Consider the following 12,500-nt stretch of genomic DNA (forward strand, 5'->3'; position numbering starts at 1 on the left):
GTGTGAAGAGCATCGAAATCATGAAGATTCTCGAGTACAGGCAAGATCAAGATCAAGAGAATTTAGGTAAGACCCCATGAGGGGTGAGCTGGGAAGACGGGATAGGCGAAGAATGGAAATAAATGGTATCAAATACCGACACAGTGGAAATATAAACACATATGCAGTATAATGTGATCCTTTATTGACAACGTTTCACCCACACAGTGGGCTTTTTCAAGTCACACACAGATCTGGCGAAGAATAGCGGTGGAGAGGAGTGTCCACGAGCTAGGCGCTCGGGGGACGAACTTTGAGAAAACAGGAAGAGCAAGCTTTGTGCATCGGTTTCGTGGTAGTTGAGGTCTTGATTCTTGAGAGCCGACAGTTTTTAGGTCGCAGGAGAGGGTAGGCAGGTAGGAATATCAGAGTGCAGAACACAGGTGCTAGTTATAGGAGTAATTGAGGAGGCAGGTTTTCAGTGGAGCCATTTTCAAACTTTTTGAAGCTGCTTCTGGAGAGGTGGTATAGTTTAGTCTTGTTACTGAAGGTGAAACGTAAAGGCTTGATGAACTCAAGAACTTGGGCGAGTGTGAAGTGAAGAGGTGATTCACAAGAACACTTGACTGTTCCAGCACCGAGGCCTTTGTAGACCTCAGTGCAGCTCATGGTGTCAGCATTTGACGGAGAAGTGTAGAGGGTAAGGGTTTCCCACGAGGGTGTACTGGAGTCGTCACTACCTTCTTCTGAAGTGGATTTATTTGGCGAGTCTACAGTGGTGTTAGCAGGTGACTGAGGGTTGACAGCAGCAATGGAGAGGTGTAATGGTGGTGTAACAGCAGGTTGGGAGTCGTAGGAGACGGTGGTTGAGGCAGCATGATCATCGTTGTCAGCGGTAGAAGTGGTTATAGAAGTTACAAGAGCAGTTGCTTGGGCAGGAGACAGGTCTGTAGGTGTAGTAAAGTTCACGACGTTGGGAGGGATCTTGAGGATGTCGGCTGAAGGTGCGGAGTCCGGGGAAATTGAAGGCAGGCATGTTCAGATGGAATAGTTCGTTAATAGTGGTGTTGAAAATGCCGGGGTTTGCTGCATTTGCAAGGTGTGCATGAAATTAAGACAAGTGTGCAACATCTGGGTATCTTTATTGTAGACGTTTCGCCATCCAGTGGCTTTATCAATACAAATTCTAGGACATAACTTGAAGACAGTAAGACTATGTACAGAAGATGAGTTAATCAGTCCCTCAACCTTGGAGTAGGTGCGAAGAGCACAGTAGTCGTGGAGAATCTCCACGATTACGGTGCTCTTCGCACCTACTCCAAGGTTGAGGGACTGATTACCTCATCTTCTGTACATAGTCTTACTGTCTTCAAGTTATGTCCTAGAATGTGTATTGATAAAGCCACTGGATGGCGAAACGTCTACAATAAAGATACCCAGATGTTGCACACGTGTCTTAATTTCATCTTCTCGGTATTATATACCATTCTTGCACAAGGTGTGCATACACCATGCAGTACAGCACCTTGGAGGGAGCACCGTCGGGAAGTGGATAAAGGGAATTGCTGGGCGAAGGTGTCTGTAGAGTGGCGTGTAGAATCTTGGTGGTGTCGGCTTGTATTTTGGTTATTGCTGCGTTTCGGTGAATTGGAGGTGTTCTTCAGATCTCTAGTTTTCTTTTATATGATTTCTTTCCTGAGTGGGCAGTTAACTGCAAGGGTATGATGATTACCCTTGCAGTTAAGACATTGGAGCCGTAGTGATGGTGCGGGATCTGAATTCGTGTCCATCATTCTCACATTGTGAACAAAATTTCCTATCCTTGATGGGGCAGTCCTTGGTGGTGTGATTATAGGAGTAGCAGGTCCAGCAGTGGGAGAATGTGGTGATATGAGATGGCCAGACCGTCAGAAAGAGCTTGGGCAGCCATGGAGATGTCTGAGAATGTGATCTTTAGCATAGATGAGGCGTTAGAAATCTTGGAGATGTTATCTACCGAGGCCCAAGTGTTTTGTTCCTTGACAGATGTCTTCAGTGCTTCAGTTGAGAGAGAGGTGACGATCTTGTCTAGTCTTTTCGCAAAGATCGAACGTTTCGCCTTCAAGAATGGAAACGGGGATATGGTGAATTGTCGTGTTTATAGGGTCTTGATTGAAGAGAGGTCCATTAGTTTTGAAGCTTCAGTGTCGTCTGTGCAGACGACAATGAAGGAGTCCATCAGAGAGTAGATTGCTGTAAATTTGACTTTCAGGCAGGTTCTAACGGCGGTAGTTAAAGCTAGTTTCGAGGAGTCATTAATAATGAAGGTGGCGCTTGTAGAATATAAATTCCCCTCTCCAGCGGGGATCGAAGGAAGACTTGTATGTATAATGTTCGCCAAGACCAGGGTCCTGGCACGGGTCTTAATCTTGAGATGACCCGTCTCTGGCTCCTGAAGGAGAATTGATTCTTCATTGTTGCAGCATATGCTGCTCAAGCACTGTTCCGGACAGTTCAGCTAGTGTGCCTCATAAGCGACTGAGGTTACTCCATCTCAGCTGTTTCCTGAGCTGGAGACTGGGCTCTGCCCGCTCTGATAATCTACAGATTCATGGCATCCACTGTTTCCTGCTCTGCCAGTAAGCACACCCTCAGGAGTGTGCTAACCATCTGCCGGAACATGCTCTGTTGTTCCGTGGAGGTGATTGTGTTGCAGATAATATCCGTGAATGCCTTGATAAGTGTTAAGAGATCCTTTCTGTTGAGGGCCTGCGTTGTCGGTGGGTTCGAAGCAGTGGATGTTATTTGGGCTGTTGTAATCTGTGGGGACTGCTGAGGGTTGTATTTCTTCACTGTGTACACCGTGGCCTGTTGCTGTATGCCAAGTTGTGTACCCGGCATCTGCTGGTGAGGTGCAGGCACAGCCTGCATAGTGGCTGTGCCTGGCAAGGACGCCGGTGGGGGTCGCTTGTTCCTCATGTTTTTGTTTCTTCGTTGCGGTAGTGGAGGAGGATGCTCCTGTTCATGACGCCTGGTTGAGTCTTGAAGGGTCGGAAATTCCTGGGCATTGAGTTGGGTTGCCTGATGAGAGTTCTGCAGTGTGGCAGGATTCTCTGCACCCATCGTCTGCTGAGGGTGATGCTATGCCGTAGCCTGCTGTCTCGTCGTTGGCGTCTTCCAGGCCTCACGAATTCTAGTGAGCCTCTCGGGGCATCGAGGGTTCCAGGCATGGTGTTTCTGCCTGCAATTCGGGCATCGTGGAGTGGGTGGCGATGCCTTCTTCAGCTTGGTGATGCATTCCTCGGTAGGGTGGGGCTGGCTGCAGACACCGCAGATTACTCTGTTCGGACAGAGTGCACCCAGGTGTCCGTAACGCTGGCACTTGAAACAGCGAACTGGTTCTGCCGTGAAGGTCCTGACATCGTACCTGCCCCAAGAACCGAGGTCCAGCTGGAATGGCAGCGGTCCTACATGCTGAATGAGGACCTGCCGGGTTGGTGCCGACTTTGCCTTGAGACGCTGAGCTGACACGACACTGGGGTGAGCTGCTACTGCCTCGATGGGCATCATCAGCGGGTATCGCATCACTACACCCTTGGTGACCTGCCGAGAATCCAGCTCCTCCAGGTTGAAGGAGCGGTCTGTCTCCATGACTTTCTTCAAGGTGATATGCATTTCCCTGTTGATAGGAGTCGGTATTGGTTCTCCCCTCAGGTTGAACCATATCTTGAACCTCAGTTTGTGCCGTGTTTCCAGGTGTGTAACCACGCCATAGTGGGTTTTCTGTTCCCCATAAGCCTTTACCTTGAATCTGGAAGGTGATTTGAGCTGGTTTACCTGCTCCTTGGAGGGACGGCGTGTCTTACTGTTCACATTGATCCATCCTCCTGTATTCGCTGGCTGCATGGTTAGGCTTGTCAGATCTGGAGACTTTTTCTCTGATGACACGGAGTGGTCTCGCAATTTCTTCGCTAGGATTGCGCCCCACATTTCTAAATCCGAGTCGTCCATTTCTAAATCCGAGTCCTCCGTCGTGTCCCTGGAACATCGTGACCTCTTCCTTTAGGCAGAAGCCATGCGTTTGTCTACGTGGTGCTGGACTGTGATGCTGAACAGTACGTACCTCTCTGTGTGACTTCGGGAACACAGGCGAGAAGGCTGGCGTATATATACTGGCGACAGGTGGAAAGGGGACGGGTAGCAGACGAGGGCAGTCACCGGTAAGCGGGATTCTTGCCTGTGCTCCAAAATCTTAACAACTTCGGTACTCTTCACAGTCACACCAACTCCAAGGCTGAGGGACTGATTACCTCATCTTTTGTTTATAGTTGTTCTGTCTCCCAATTATGCCCTTGAAGTTGTATTGATGAAGTCACTGGATGGCGACATGTCTACAATAGAAATACCCAGATGTTGCACATGTGTCTAATTTTTCATTATGTTCACAAAATGTTTAATTACGTGTGTTGAGGACACAAAATCAGTAAATTTAACCAGATCTTGAAACTCTTCGTGTTCTTCATAACTTCGTGTTCTTCATAACTTATTTAAATATTATTCCTTGATTATATATTTGGCATCAAGTGATCGTGGTATTAAGTTACAAATTTATTTATTAGCATTTGAACTGTTTAATATGCACAAGAATTTAGCAGTTTCCTGGCATGTTTTAAATCGTAATATAACCTAGGAGGCTGCTTCCATTATATATACAAGTTTTGTAAGTAAAAAAATCCTCGGGTGTAATTGCATCTCCAGTCACAGCAGACTGGAGGCCAGTGATTTTTGTCATCAGTGTCCCCGGCGTAGACCCTTCAGAAATAGACGAACGTAAGCAGTCTTCCAGTATTTCCCACTCAAGCAGCTTGCTTTTCGTTTAACTTATCATTAAATGGAGTGATAATTTGTGAGGTTGATGAACACTTTTGATGTTTTTTTTTACCTACATGCTTTGCTCGCGGCATTCGTTACCACGAATTACAAGTAAATACGGGAGAAATAATGGAACCAGCTGTTGACTGTCCCGGATGTTGTTGGCACATCACCACTGCTCTTCTGTCGTTAATAGTTACATTTTGCTAGTGGGTTTGTTGTTATTGGAGCAGGTTGCTACTATACATCAGTAAAAAGAAAATATACCAAAATGGACGGACGCTGCATAAATTTAAGTGAGGCGGACGGGTTGTATTGTTGCCAAAGTGTTAGGTAACTAATGTGACATTTTATTGTGACAACGTTTCGCTCTGCAGGAGCTTTGTGAAGCCGTTACAAATAAGGACACAGATGGTATATATATAGGTGCCACGTGAGGTGAAAGAGTAGGCCTGCTGACCGATTAGATTTTGCCACCGAAGTGGCTAGTTTATTGTGCACCCCATATCCATCCTGTGGACGGTAGCGCGAGAGCATATGGATACACAAAAAGGCCTAGGAACTAGGCCCCAAAGGGTTAACAGGAATACATATGGATTTATATCTACATATCTATAGTTCACTTATCTGTTACAAGCAAATTTAGGAAATTTGCTTAGTATATCTGGTATCTTATTTTCATTAATAAGATATCTTGATATGTCACATAGGTTATTATACTGTCTGTCTCTGTATTCCTCAATAAGTGGACAATTAAGCACATAGTGTTCAAGAGAGTGACCATATGCCTGATCACATAATTTACATTTAGTTTGATCATCATCTGTGTGTCTCCCAAACTGCCAGAAGTACTTGTAACCAAACCTAAGCCTGGCCACTACAACATCAGTCAGTCTTTTCACATTGCAAGTTGCTCCATAAACATACTTATCTACGTTCATGTTATCATAGTGGGTTATAGATCTACTCAGGCTTCTAACTGCATTCCTATAACATCATTTTCATTATTTACTTCTCTCCTAATATTATTCCTAATGCTAGACACAGTTATACCGAAGTTATATCCTACATTCTCCTTCTGGGTACTCTTCTTGGCTAACATATCAACTTTATCATGAAGGAGTAATCCAATGTGTGATGGGATCCATAGCAATTGTACATTAATTCCTTTGTCCCTAATTTTTGAGTATCTATACCTGGCTTCACAATGAGCATGTTGTTGGAGTCATTATACGAGTCAAGAGCCTTCAATGATGACATAGAATCAGTAATGACGATAGTCAAGCTCAGTGTCATAGGTTAGCTTTAGCGCCATTAGGATTGCAAACAATTCAGTTTGCAGTGTAGATGCCCAGTTGTTAATTCTTATGCCTAACTCAACAAATTTATTATCGTTCTTAGCTAGGGAGGTGGCAACAAGAGCAGATGCAGCCCTGCCAGAAGACTCCTGTTTAGATCCATCAGTGTATATAACTTGTGATAACTTATTACTACCAGCTAGACCGATGTGGTAGGTATTAGGTAGTAGTATGAGTGGAGGTAACTCTAAGTTGTTGTGCTCGATGCTGTAGTGTAGAGGATAAACAAAATACAGATGTAGTATACTCAGACTTTGCAAAAGCTTTCGACAAGTGTGACCATGTAAAGTAAAAGGACACAAGTGCAACTTATGTGACATTTTTATTGTGGCAACGTCACGTTAATGTGGCAATGTCACATTAGTTGCACTTGTGTCCTTTTACTTTACATATTGTCGGTAATTCTACCAACTTTATTACAAGTGTGACCATGGTGTAATAGCGTACAAAATGCGTGATAAAGGAATAACAGGAAAAGTTGGTAGATGGATCTATAATTTTCTGACAAATAGACCACGAAGAGTAATAATAGTAAACAGAGCGAAGTCTGAGGCAGCTACAGTGAAAAGCTCTGTTCCACAAGGCACAGTACTCGCTCCCATTCTATTCCTCATCCTCATTTCTGACAGAGATGCAAGCCATAGCTCCGTGTCTTCCTTGACGGATGACACCCGAATTGCCATGACAGTGACCTCCATCAAAGACACCGCAAGACTCCAAGCGGACATCAACCAAATCTTCACATGGGCCAGTCAAAACAATATGAAATTCAATGAAGAGAAATTTCAGCTACTCATATATGGAAAACTTCAGGAAATTAAAACTGTGTCAGGGTATACAGTAAATTCTAACCATATAATAGAGCGAAAAAGTAATGGGAAAGACCTGGGAGTGATAATGTCAGGATCTCGCCTTCAAAGATCACAATAGTGTATATACCGCATCTGCTAGGGACGCCAAGCCCATGATTATCTTCAAATCGCTTGTTCTCTCTAGGCTGGAATGCTGCTGTACACTAACTGCCCCCTGCAAGGCAGGCGAAATTGCTGACCTGGAGAGTGTACTAAGAACTTTCATGGCACACACAAGTACGATAAGGCACTAAATTACTGGGAACGGTTGAAGTCCCTTGATTTTTATTTCTTGGAACGCAGGCGAGAGATATACATGATAATATACACTTGGAAAATTCTAGAGGGATTAGTACCAAACTTGTACACGAAAATCGCTCCCTTTGAAAGCAAAAGACTCGGCAGGAGATGCAACATTCTCCCAATAAAAAGCAGGGATGCCACGAGTACACTGAGAGACAACACAATAAGTGTCCGGGGCCCAAGACTGTTCAACTGCCTCCCACCATACATAAGGGGGATTACCAGTAGAACCCTGGCTGTTTTCAAGAAGGCACTGGACAGGCACCTAAAATCAGTACCTGACCAGCCGGGCTGTGGTTCGTACGTCAGTTTGCGTGCGGCCAGCAGTAACAGCCTGGTTGATCAGACCCTGATCCACCACGAGGCCTGGTCTCAGACCGAGCCGCTGGGAGCGTTGACCCCCGAAACCCTCTCCAGGTATACTCCAGGGTTTATTGAGTAGAATTCTAGCTAATACCTTCGAAATGTCTGAGATGGCGATTAAAGACGACTCGAGGCATTTACGTCTGCGGAAGTTTGCTTCTTTGATCGCTAGGCGGGCGTCACTGAATCTCATAAGATGGTTGGAGGAGATTTTGTGCTGCACATATGCATTGTTCAAGTTGTCGTTTTTGCATGCATGTTCATTGAGACTTGTTTGTAGGGTGCGGTGAAACACATCACTTCACTTGGCACCTTTATATTCACACTGTGTCTTTGTATTATTTGTAACGGCTTGACAAAGCCCCTGAAGAGCGAAACGTTGCCACAATAAAATGTCACATTAGTTGCATCTGTGTCTTTATACATAATATTTTGTTTGTTCGATAGCTGATGTAGATATAATTAAGACCATCTTAAATATTTTAGTAGTGTATGGTTTTTCTTTAGGACTGATATAAAATATTCAGCATTTGCTGTGGTTGGATAATGGTAATTTTTAAAAGTAGCGAATTCTGTAATTTGAAAGTCAAGGATGGAGGTAGCATTGCCAGAGGCTAACATGTTAACCATTGGAACAGTTATTAATTCAGTATATATAACAAAGCTTGACTATTTCGTGAGGGTTGTCAGGCTCATCAACTTGCTGATTCTGAAAGAAAGGTTTCTTTGGCTGTTCCGCCTGAACACTTATTAAAAAGGCGACGCGTTATAAATAACAAAAAAGGCACAATACCGTGACTGGAACGATACACAAATAACCCGCACATAGAACAGAAGAACTTACGACGACGTTTCGGTCCGACTTGGTCCAAATGGTCTAAGTCGGACCGAAACGTCGTCGTAAACTCCTCTCTTCTATACGGGGGTTATTTGTGTAGCGATGCGTTATTTTTGGGTTGTAAGGTAAGCAAGGAATGCAGGAGCGCAGTGTGTTGCAGGAGCAGCGGAGGGGGATGGGCCGCCGCCACCACATCTGGCACCACGTGCTCGGGGTTGGGCTCCAACGTTAGTTTTTTATTATACATTTTCCTGCGGTAGTTTTTGAACAGTCTACAAAATTAAATATTTTAGGTTACTTTAAACTTAGCCTAAATTATTCTTTATTGACTTTAGGTACCCACCAAGAAGACAAAGGGACGGAGTAATACCAGGATTCTCTATGCAAATTGGGTTATATTACTGGAAGTGAGGTGTGTTCTGAGTGAGAAGCAACCAGTTCTGTGACTGTGGTACTACTTGTTTCCCGAAAAATGTTAACTATTATGTTGCTCTGAGATGTATCTAGGGATTGATAGTGATGAGTGGGCGATTACAAGGGGGATAAACTTCATTCGGTTTTTAATTTCTACACTGCAATAAGCACATAAACGAAGATTTAACTTTACTACCCTAAAGGGTGATGGGCTAAGGGTCATCTGAGTTACCAATAGTTTCACAAATTCCTCGATCATTAGTGGCCATATTGGTGTCAAATCCACTAAACTCGCGTTCTGTATTACTTTCTGAGAATAGGAAAGTGTTTATATTTAAGATAGCACAAAACCCAGCTAGTATGATTGTGATGAAAATACAGGTGAGTTATTTAAAAAATTGTTCATGCACATAGAGGATTGTTAAACATAACATAAATTATATTTTTTTGTTTTCCTTTGAGTCATACAAAGTTATGTTAGTTAAACATTCCCCAGTGGATTGTGTTTTAGGTGCGTATTGATCTTATTGTAATACAGATATAATTTGATAAAATTGTAGGCTCAGAAGAAAGTCATTAATTATGCAGTGCATTTCGGGGAAACTAATAATAAGGCTTACATACTGCTTAAATCTAGACCTGCTATACAATTAATGTCACTGAGAAACGGTACAGCTTGAGTAATTCATTACAATCCCAAGTATAGTGAGACAGGTTGTAAATGAGTTGGTTAATTACAAATAAATTATAGTTTAATAATCTGCATTTTGTTATTGGTTGAATTGAAGTGGTGAAATCAAAACATGAGAATTTAAAGTTTATGGATATAACCATATGAAGTTTAAAGGTGCTTTTTTAACAATATTTGTAAAGGTGCTGGCAGATGGGGAACTTCTGGCATTTTGTTCCAAATTTTTTTGGGTCTTTTATTTGTATGGAGTTTTTTTTTTAACAGGTAGAGTCGTGCACTTGGAATGTCAGAGATACTTGCTTATTGTATTGTGTCTCTGTGTTCTGTTGCAACTCTCCAAATCTGTAGGGGGTCCCTTTCATTGGATCGAGTTTGATCCAGTGACGGAGAGAGTAGCCCTTTATTTATTTATTTATTTGAACATGATACATAGAAGTACAAAGAAATACAGGGGTTAAGTGTAACATGCCAAAGCCCCTTGTATGCAGAGCATTATGGACAGGCTTAAAATTAACTTAAGATTAACTAAGCAGTGATATATTCAGTGGTAAACATTATTGTAAACAGAACAATTAAGCACAAATGAGTATTTCAAAGACTGGTCATATGGTCATTTACTGTGTTGCTGAGCATTCAGTAGAATGGAGTATTCTGTTAGGTAATGTAATTAAAAATAACAAAGTTTGATTGGGTCACAGGTTAAACATTTATGAGATACAATTATTCAGTATTTATTTAGTTGTGGGTGAGTAAGTGATTTTTAAGAAGAGACCTGAATTTATAAAGTGTTTCTTTTATATTGACAAGTAATGAATTCCAGATTATTGGGCCTTTTATGTGCATTGAGTTTTTGCATAGTGTGAGATGAACACGAGGAACATCAAAGAGTGATCTCTGCCTTGTGTTATGGTCATGTGTTCTGTTGAGGTTGGTAAGGAGGCGTTTGAGGGGAGGGTTTATATCCGAGTTAAGTGTTCTATGTATGTAGTAGGTACAATAATAAGTATTGATGTTTTGTATGGTGAGTAGGTTTAGAATTTTGAATATTGGTGGAGTGTGCTGCCTGTAGTGGGAATTTATCATTTTGACTGCAGCCTTTTGTTGGGTAATTAATGGTCTGAGATGGTTTATTGTTGTTGAGCCCCATGCACAATTCCATAGGTGAGATAGGGGTAAATAAGTGAGTGATATAGGGCCAGGAGGGCTGACTGTGGAACATAGTACCGTATCTTCGATAGTATGCCTACGGTCTTGGAAATTTTCTTGGAAATTTGTTATATGTGTGTTTGAAATTTGAGTCTATTATCAAGGTGGATTCCTAAGAATTTTCCCTCTGTGAGCTTTGTGATAGGTGATCCATTTATCATTATGTTAAGAGGGACATCTGTAGCTCTGTTATCAAACTGAGTGAAGTAGATTTTGTCAATGTTGAGATTAAGTTTGTTAGTCCTCATCCAGGTAGATATTTTCTGTAATTCGGTATTCACAGTATTGGCTAGCATGACTGGGCTCGGGTGAGAGAAGACGTATGTAGTGTCATCTGTAAATAGTGTGGGTTTGAGTAGTTGCGATACATTTGGTAGGTCATTTATGTAAACGAGAAAGAAAAGAGGGCCAAGGACACTTCCTTGTGGGACACCAACCGTAAGTGGCTGTGCGGAAGAGTTTGCCCCATTTGTGTACACATATTGGCTTCTGTTGCTGAGGTATGACTTAAGGTAGTTGAGGGAGTGCCCTCTTATACCATAGTGCGACAATTTTATGTGGAGCAAGTCATGGTCAACTGTATCAAAAGCTTTACGTAAATCAATGAAGATCCCCAGTGGGACTTCTTTTTTCTCTAGTGCAGTGTATATTTGTTCTAGCATGTGTATAATATTATCATTCATATTTTTAGTAGGCCTGAACCCAAACTGACAGGGGTTGAGTATGTTGTGGGAGATGAGGTAGGAATAGATTCGCTTATGAATTAATTTTTTGAAGATTTTTAGAGAGGGTGTAAGTTGGATATTGGCCTATATCGGGGTGACCCTCGCTATTTTGAGAATTGTAGGGAAGGTAGAGGATTCGGTGGATTTGTTAAAGTGTGTTGCAATGATTGGTGACAGCACTTGCGACGCTTTTTTGTATATAAAGGGTGGTAAGGTATTTAAATCTTCTGTGTTGTTTTTTAGTGTGTTGATAATAAGGGAGACTTCTGTTGGGTTCATCATGTTCATCATCTTTATGATTCTTCCCCTTAAAGGGAGAGAATGGTATAGATAGTGAAAACTTTTGGGAGAGCTGTAAGGGTGGGGGTTGTTAAAGGTTCTCGGGAGAGCAGGTGGTCCATGGTGCGTATTTCCTGTGCACCACTAACGGGAAATTCTTTTACTTCCACCTCCAAGGACGCATGTACGTGATCTGTGTGTGAAAGATAAAGTCAGTTACAAAATAATATTTTAGAATAGGATACTCTAACTTGAATTATCCTATGTGTATGTATGTGTGTGTGTACTCACCTATTTGTACTCGCCTATTTGTCGTTGCAGGATCGAGACTCTGCTCCTGCCCCCGCCTATTCACTGGTCGCTACTAGGTCCTCTCTCTCCCTGCTCCATGAGCTTTATCATACTTCGTCTTAAAACTATGTATGGTTCCTGCCTCCACTACATCACTTGCCAGACTTCCACTTCCTGACAACTCTGTGACTGAAGAAATACTTCCTAACATTCCTTTGACTCACCTGAGTCTTCAAATTCCAATTGTGACCCCTTGTTTCTGTGTCCCATCTCCGGAACATCCTGTCTCTGTCCATCTTATCTATTCCACGCAGTATTTTGTATGTTATCGTGTCTCCTCTAACCCTCCTG

The 12,500-nt window shown here is 42.6% G+C and overlaps 1 protein-coding gene across 5 annotated transcripts in view; it reads left to right on the forward strand.

Annotated features, from left to right (window-relative positions):
• The window catches only part of Fpps (Farnesyl pyrophosphate synthase), a 120,230-nt gene that overhangs the window by 23,928 nt on the left and 83,802 nt on the right, over positions 1-12,500 (forward strand). The gene's annotated exons all lie outside the window — the stretch shown is intronic.

Source organism: Cherax quadricarinatus, chromosome 7 (assembly GCF_038502225.1).
Source record: "Cherax quadricarinatus isolate ZL_2023a chromosome 7, ASM3850222v1, whole genome shotgun sequence".
NCBI classification, from domain to species: Eukaryota; Metazoa; Arthropoda; class Malacostraca; order Decapoda; family Parastacidae; genus Cherax; species Cherax quadricarinatus.